The sequence below is a fragment of the Lutjanus erythropterus genome, chromosome 1 (genome assembly GCF_056507025.1).
Source record: "Lutjanus erythropterus isolate fLutEry1 chromosome 1, fLutEry1.hap2, whole genome shotgun sequence".
NCBI classification, from domain to species: Eukaryota; Metazoa; Chordata; class Actinopteri; order Lutjaniformes; family Lutjanidae; genus Lutjanus; species Lutjanus erythropterus.
Window position 1 is genome coordinate 1398071 of NC_139317.1, and position 8837 is coordinate 1406907.

At 41.3% G+C, this 8837-nt stretch overlaps 2 non-coding genes across 2 annotated transcripts; one reads left to right on the forward strand and one right to left on the reverse strand.

Annotated features, from left to right (window-relative positions):
- The first annotated feature begins 2658 nt into the window (after positions 1 to 2658).
- trnav-uac (transfer RNA valine (anticodon UAC)) lies at positions 2659 to 2731 on the forward strand. Its single transcript has one exon. It is a non-coding gene; the product is annotated as a tRNA-Val (tRNA).
- A 1580-nt stretch (positions 2732 to 4311) lies between these two features.
- Positions 4312 to 4384, reverse strand: trnai-uau (transfer RNA isoleucine (anticodon UAU)). Its single transcript has one exon. It is a non-coding gene; the product is annotated as a tRNA-Ile (tRNA).
- Between the last annotated feature and the right edge of the window lie 4453 nt (positions 4385 to 8837).

The following is an 8837-nucleotide window of genomic DNA, read 5'->3' on the forward strand; positions in this document are numbered from 1 at the left end:
CAGGTGGAACTCGTGAGCTCATGGTTCTGACACGGGAAGTCATGTTCACCATATGCTGTATACATTCACGTGGTTAAGTCACGAGAACACCACTGCTAGACAACGGCAACATGGACGCCACAGCTGTCGGCAACTACAAGCCTTGAGGCTCACAATTTAGGAAGCGAGTGAATTGGTAACATGATGCAGGAAATGCGAAGGCGTAATGAAAGGTGAGACCGTTGTTAATATCAACATTTTCCTCAGATATAATATTACAAAATTAAAACTATTATGACTTTTTTTTAAATAAATTCAGTGTAGGTGTGGCCAAGATGGCAGGATAGAAAAGGTTAAAGATATCAGTGTGCAAATACAAATTCATGCACACACACTTAAATGTTGGCTTTTTTCATGTCATGTAGCCACTGTTGCTACGGTTGCAAGTTTACATACATTAGTAAACTATAACTGAGTTAATGATCAGATGTTAGACTGACAGTTTGATCATGTTAGAATATCATGGCTATAAGTTTACAGGAGCGCTCTGTCTCTCTGTCTCTTTCTCTTTTCTCTTCAATACAGAAAACAGCTGGAAAAATACGCCTCTCACTGCAAAAACTGCTCTCTGTCTGATCAGGGCTTCATGTTTTAGTAATGATTTCATCTTCAAGCAAACAGATTATGCAAACTGTGAATATTCTGTTTCCTCACTTGGAGGAACAAAACAGCAGAGCATCACTACGCCTTTTGTTACTGACGAAGCAAACATGTCACAACTTGTGAACTGTGAGCTTTCAGAAAATGTCCACATACATTAATGTGAACTCTACATTTGAAGGCAGCAAACATAAAGTGTGTTCTGCAAGTTGCTTGTTGCTGTTTCTGCAACTAATGATTATTTTCATTATTGATTAATCTGCTGATTATCTTCCTGATGCTACGAATTTATTGAAATGATAAACCATCTCGATTGATCGATTAATTGTTTAGTGTATAAAATATTAAAAATAAATGTTAAAAATTATCATCACAATTTCTCAGAGCCCAAAGTGACGTCTTCATAGTGCTTCTTCAATCCAACAAACTCAAAGACTCTTCATTTACTGTCAGAAATGACAAAGAAAGCAGCAATAAATCCTCACATTTAAGAAGCTGTAATCAGAGAAATACATTTAAAAAAATGAATCAATTATTAAAATAGATCCATCCGACTAATCATTCTTGTAATGAAATAAAATAGGTAAAATTGCCTGAAATAACTGCAGATGCTTTGTGACAGAGACAAACCTTCTGTCTTTCTCAGGCTGACATGTTTGTTGCAGATTTGTAGTAAAGTTATCGGGGAAACAGAGACTGATTGAATCTCATACTGACATGTTCACAGTTGGAGTATCTTCAGTCCTTCAACATCTCATCTGTCTGCACAACACAGCAGCAGTTAGTGCGCAGATAACACACACACACACACTGCAGTGTCACAGAGCTGTGTTTACCCCTGAGGCCTCTGCACACACACACACACACACACACACACACACACACACACACACACCATCAGATCTTGTCAGTATTGCATGAAAATCTGCTGTAGTGTCTCCAACATGTCACTGATCAGGATGTGAGAGAAGCAGCTTTGTTTTCAGATGAACCTCCTGAGAGCAGACGTGCAGTGGTGACTGTACGCCGCGCTGCGGTGAACACACACCTCCCATCAGGGGGATTTACCTGTACAGAGATACATAACAGTGCACATCCTGCAGAACAACACTGCAGACAATCATGTCGCAGTCTTTCATGTAATCTGTGGTGTTTACTGTGCACAGGAGACTTTTGCACCCTCACGTCAGTGTTTAAGTATTTCCCCTCTATGTGCATCCAGATTTGCTTTCAATAACTTAAATAAAGACTGACTTTACTCTTGCCTCAACAGACATATTCTCAATGAGGTAAAACAAAAACTGTCAAAAAGCACCTTCACATTACACACGCTGCAGTGCTGTATTAATGTATACAGAGAATAAACTCCCTGAGATGCATCATCTCATTTTCAAGTCCATCCTCAGGCACAAAACACGGGCATCGACAAACATTTAACAAAAAACAAGTCAAGAAATACATAAATAATAGAACTGATAAGTTAAATAATACAATAACACAACAACTCACATATTAATATCAACAGGGACACACACATCATCCCAAACCACTCCTACTACATGTGTTACAAATATCATCTGAATAAAAAAAACAATGATAAATAAATGAATTAACAGACTGAGTCATAATCTAAAAATGTAAAATGTAATCAAAACAAAAAAACAAGTAGATTTAAGATAAATGAGTGAGGAAGCCTTGAAATCATGAAGTGAAATAGACAAATTATTCCAGTCTGATGGTCCAGTCTTTAAGATTTCTTTTCATGTTGTCCTACAAAGACAGTTTTTATTGTCTGTCACTGAGATTATTAGTACAGAGTTTAGAGGTATTACTTCTGAAGATGACCCAGTTTTGTTGAGGCAGAGGTACTGGTTCTGTCTCACAACTGAAGCTCAGTCTCAGGCTGGATCAACAGGGATGAATGTAGGGGCACATGTGCTGATTGTAAACCATACAGGTGCCTGGCTTGGCTACTTTGCTGGTCCTTACTGGTTGGTTAGCGTGCTGCTGCTTTACAGAGGTTCCATGGTGTAGTGGTCATCACGTCTGCTTTACACGCAGAAGGTCCTGGGTTCAATCCCCAGTGGAACCAGAAAGCTTTCTTACTGGACATGGCAGAAGTCAGACCTCAAACCAATAGACCCTTTTACAGCTGACATCATAAAAAAGCTGCGTGCACATTTCGGTAACTGAAATGTCTCTCTCCTCCAGTCATCAGTTGAGTTGTAAAGTTGGAAACATTGCAAAGTACAAAGTCACCAAAATGTCTTGTTGTTGCAGAATCAATATTCCACTGGTCGACTCAAGTTGAACAGGATCATGACGTTTCAGAGCAATCAGCAGTGTCTGTGACTGCAAGCTTTTGAATGTGTTGACTGGACTGAGGACGCAATCAAAACTGCTTGTGTTTGCAGTCCTCCATTGCCAAACTGCACCATCTTGATCATTGTTTACAAACCCTAAAAGGGTCTCTAAATCCAGGACTGTGACATAAACAAGGAAAACCATGACCTGATGCAAACCTCGCCTGATCCAGTTTGGTCATGGTGGCAGCAGGCTAAGCAGGATATTCCAGACGTCCCTCTCCTCAGCAACACTTTCCAGCTCCTCCTGGGGGGCCCTGGGGTGCCTCCTGGCCAGATGACATATGCCACCCCTCCAGCATGTTCTGGGCCTACCCCCAAGGTCTCCCCAAGGTGGACTTAATCAGGAAACCTAGAAAGAAGGTCTGTGACCTCATTCTTTTGGTCACTACCCAAAACCCATGACCATAGGTCAGTTTTGGAACATAAATCAACTGGTATATAAAAAGCTTTGCCTTCCAGCTCAGCTCCCTTTCCACCACAACAGTACAGTGCATTGCTGCTGACGCCACACCAATCCACCTGTCAATCTCACGCTCCGTTTTACCATACCTCACTAACAAGATCAAGAGCAATCCACCATTTTCCGACAGAGGATCATAGCCTCAGATGTGGAGGTGCTGATGAAACCAACAGAGCCACATCATCTGCAAAAAGGCAAAGACACAATTGAGAGTGCACCCAAAGCGGACACTCGCCAGCCTGGCTGCACCTTGAGATCCTGTCCATGAAGAAAATCATGGCCTTACTGATATGTATAAAGCAGAGAAGACCTTAACAAGGAACTTTAGCATTAATGAGGATAATTTAGGAAAGGTACTTTGGTGTTAGTACTTACAACTTGGTCTCCCCAAGTGAAGTATTTGACTGTGGTACAATCTGACAGACAGTAACTTGATCCAGTTGTTTGTCAGACAGAGACATGGTTCCACTGGGAATTGAACGCAGGCTCTACTGCATTTAAAGCAGCTGTGTTGACAACTACACCATAGAACCACCTTGTTCAGTTCAAGCTCACATTTGTTGACTTCATTTATTTTAAGTCAGTTGGAAATAAGAGAGAGGTCTGGTTCTACTCTGGATTGAACCCAGAAGTCGCTGCATGTAAAGCAGAGGTAATGACCTCTACACCATGAAACTTCAGATATTTAGATGTTGTGCTGTTTAAGTGTTCATGGGCATATTGAAACGGGAGCTGCTTAGTGACAACTTTTTTCTTTGTATTAGGATAAATTAAGTTGATGAGGCTGATGTTAAAGGTTTATTGTCTTGGTTCACTTTGTAATGGATGGTAGCGCATGATGGATTTTGGGTCCAATGGGGATTGAACCCAGGACCTTCTGAATATAAAGCAGATGTGATGACCACTACACCATGGAACCTCTGAAGAGAGTGGTGCAGGCAGGATGATGAGAATATCCCGGCCAGATGGGCTTCGCGATCGCTCCAGCGAGTTCTGGATCTACCTAGAACTTGGTTAGGTTTCTATTCTTTGTAGATGATGTGGTTCTGTTGGCTTCATCAGAGATCAGGGATAACAGAGAGCACCTCCAAGTCTGAGGTCATGATCCTCTGCCGGAAACTGGTGGATTGCTCTTTATCTTTCTATCTTAGGGGAGGAAAAACTTCAACTCTCTACAAACATCACAGTGAATCTCTGGAGGCCAAAACACAAGAGCTTCAGTTCATGGAACAACAGTAAGCAGAAGTAAAATTTTAAGGGTATTTGGAACTGCCAACCACTTATCCTTTTAAGGTTAAGCGTAGCACATCCCACCAGGGGTTGGTTTTCTGACACTCTTTGTTAGTACTAGTGAGTATATGTTGGTAAGACTGATGTGTAACTATTTTTACTAAAGCTAGGGTGAGGGTTTGATCTGGATTTTTTCAATAGATGCAATGCAGCGGTAACATAAGTTTGGCTGGAAGTGACATTATTTCAGCTAGTAAGGTAGCATTAGTTAGCCGGATGTGCTACTGCTTGCAGCTTATGTTAGAGCAGTTAAAGACAAAGTTTAATCAGTTCCCCACATTTGTTCTTTTGTTTTACTTTCTTGAAAAGCCTATGGAAGACCCTGTATCTCTGATCTGAGAGCCTCACAGCTTCAACATATAGAGAAAGAAGCTCGACAGGCCCGCTGCACCCTAGTCATGGTTGCTAAGCTATGATTGGACAGTTCTTGTTTGCAGGAGGGCTTAAAGCCAAGGCATGGTTTTTCTTTCTCAACAGCAGAATCCTCAGCCTGCTGCCTTAACATCAGGTGTCAACCATGCTGCAAGAACACCGAGTTGTGGTTCTACTGGGGGCTGAACCCAGGACCACCTGTGTGTAAAGCAGACATGAAGACCACTACACCACTGAAGCAGAGAAACAGACAGATATGCTCATTAGATGAAGAGAGTGATACCATTCTCATGTTTCTATGATAAATCTGAAGGTACAACCAGAAACTGTTTAGCTTAGCTTAGCACAATTACTGGAAACAGGAGGAAACAACCAGCCTTGCCTGGTTTTGCCTGGTTTTGCAAAAAGTTTACAAAAGCATGCAGACCCAAACAGAGTAAATACTCAGTACAAGACCTTAAGTGTTATCAGTCATCTCCTCTAACTCTCAACAAGAAAGCAAATAAGGTTATTTCCCATAATTTTGAGCGATTATTTAAAAATGTTGTAGTTCAAAACTGGTCAGATGATGCTTCTAATCACACTGGAAGGAGGTCTGGAGGTTTCCATGTGACAATAGAGCAGTGCATATAGACTTTAAGAGTACAAACACACACACACACACACTTGGAGGGCTGGTGGTAGTTGTTTCCTGTCTAACCGCAGTAACGTTCTCTGCCTCCTCACATGAAAGAGCAGCAGCTTATCACCAGCAGCCAAACACAACTGACACACTGCTGCTGCAACTGAAGCTGCTCCAAACACTCTGGTCTGCAGGTAGGTGAGCCGGGGAAGACGTACCACCACCTCCACCGCCTCCACCACCTCCAACCAACCAAACAACCGACCAGCCGACCAGGTGTCTCACTGCTGTAAAGATGTCTGTGGTCAGTGAAGGTCGCCTCTCTGATTTTATCTCCAGGCTGAAGACTGTCCCGTTACCTGTGAACACAACATGAACACTGTCAGGATAAACTGCTTAGAGATAAAGTAACTAAATACAAATACTTAGTTACTGTACTTAAGTAGAGTTTCAGACATCTGAACTTTATTTGAGTATTCAGTTTTTACTTTGGTTTCAATGCACTTATTATTATTAATTATTTTTATTTTGCATCATTGTGTGCTGCCTTCAAACATCAAGACAAATTAATGGAACAATAAAAGAAAACAGAAAAGACGATTCATTGGTGGATCCATCAGAATATGTCACACAGGACAGACGGGACGGGATGAACAAAAAACAGCATGACAGGATGAAAAAGATGTAACAAAAATGTAACAAGACAAAAACCAACATGAAATATGAAAAAGACAAAAATGACTTATCAAAACAAAAAACAATGTAACAAGATGAAAAGCAACATAAAAGGCGTAACAAGACTAAAAACAATGTGAAGACATAATGATTAAAGAGACAGAAATTATGTCATGACAAAAAATGACAAAACGAGAAAAAAGATGCAACAAGAGAAAAATGATGAAAAGATGTAACAAGATAAAAAGATGTAAAAGTGCGTCATGGTCCTTGAATACAGAATGAAGGTGTGCAGCTGCATGTGAGCCACATATTTCAGGTATTTGAAGTTATTTAGTAAAAAAACATATCAGACAAAATGTATTACTTCTTGTAGAGCATCTTATTATTATTGTTTAAAACATGAAACGGGAACTTATATGATTTCTTATGACTCATTAACAAACACTTAGTCATTTGACATTAATTTGACGTTGATTTGAACTCTGATTAATGTGAATCAGATCCACAAACAGTTATTCTGGTCCAGAATGGAAACTTCAAAGGAAGTGAAGTCAGTATTTCAACTTAACATGTTTCTTTTATCTCTGATGACACATCATGGTCATTTTAGAACTGATTACAGGAAATATACTACAGATTTCTCTTTAAAAATATTTATATTTAGTTTACTTCACAGAAATTAATAAACAGTGAGTCTATTGTAAGTGTTGTTGTTTTTTTTTTAAGTTTTATTTTAAAATTAAGAAGTGAAGTTTTGGTAACTTCTAGGTTGGGATCCAGAGCTCCAGCTGCAGGATTCTCAACCTTTTGTAACTGAAGGCCCACATCTGATTGTTAAAAACATTTCACAGACCAACTGTTCAATAAGCTGTGAAATGAACACAACACAACAGACAACAGCCTGTGACATGATGTCACCACATCAACACTGTTCTGTCAGTAATGAGCCTGAGTTTAATGAGTTCACATTCAGGGAGCTGCTCCCACATTTTTCTTTACAATTAAAAAAAAGATCTATTTTGTGTGACTAACGTTAGCTAGCTAACAGAGGTTTATTAGCGCAGTGATACTAAAATGTAACTGGTCATTGAAATTGTGCATTTTTATTATTGTTGAGCACATTTATATGAAAATAACCAGCTTCATAAGTTGCAAAAAAATACTACTAATAATTGAAGTCTAAGCATTTGGCTGCACCATGGACGGCGCTCTGAGGCTCATGGCTGCTCTGGTGAGTATTTGGAGCAGCAGGACAGTAAATATGGGACTGAGTGAAAATAAACTACAGTGTGTGAGTTCATGGTGATGAAGGAACATATATAGGCTTGATATGATATATACTCACTGTTGGTTTGAGTCTGAGATTTGTTAACACAAAATCACACACACACACACACACACACACACACACACACACACACACACACACACACACACACACACACACACACAGAGGAATCATGCCATCTCCTCCCATGCTTATTAAATATATTAAATAGGTAGTTTGAGTCTCTTGGTGCTCCAGTTGGACTCCACACTGAGAGAGAAACATGCTGCTCAGCCTTCTGTGCACCCTCCACACACACACACACACACACACACACACACACACACACACACAGACACACACACACACACACACACACACACACACACACCATCCCGTCCCGCCCTCAGGGCCCCCATATGGACCTGATGGATGCATCTTTTCAAAGCTGCTCACACAGACATAAGCAGAGAGGAACACAGGACACAGGACACAGGACACAGAACACAGGACACAGAACACAGGACACAGGACAGAGGACACAGGACAGAGGACACAGGACAGAGGACACAGAACACAGGACACAGGACACAGGACACAGCACACAGCACACAGGACACAGGACACAGGACACATGACACAGAACACAGGACACAGGGCAGGGGACACATGACACAGGACACATGACACATGACACATGACACAGAACACAGGACACAGGACACATGACACAGGACACATGACACATGACACATGACACAGGACACAGGACACATGACACAGGACACAGGACACAGGATAGAGGACACAGGACACAGGACAGAGGACACAGGACACATGACACAGGACACAGGACAGAGGACACAGGACACAGGATAGAGGACACAGGATACAGGACACAGGACAGAGGACACAGGACACAGGACACATGACACAGGACACAGGACAGAGGACACAGGACACAGGATAGAGGACACAGGACAGAGGACACAGGACACAGGATAGAAGACACAGGATACAGGACACAGGACAGAGGACACAGGACACAGGACACATGACACAGGACACAGGACAGAGGACACAGGACACAGGATAGAGGACACAGGACAGAGGACACAGGACACAGGATAGAGGACACAGGAC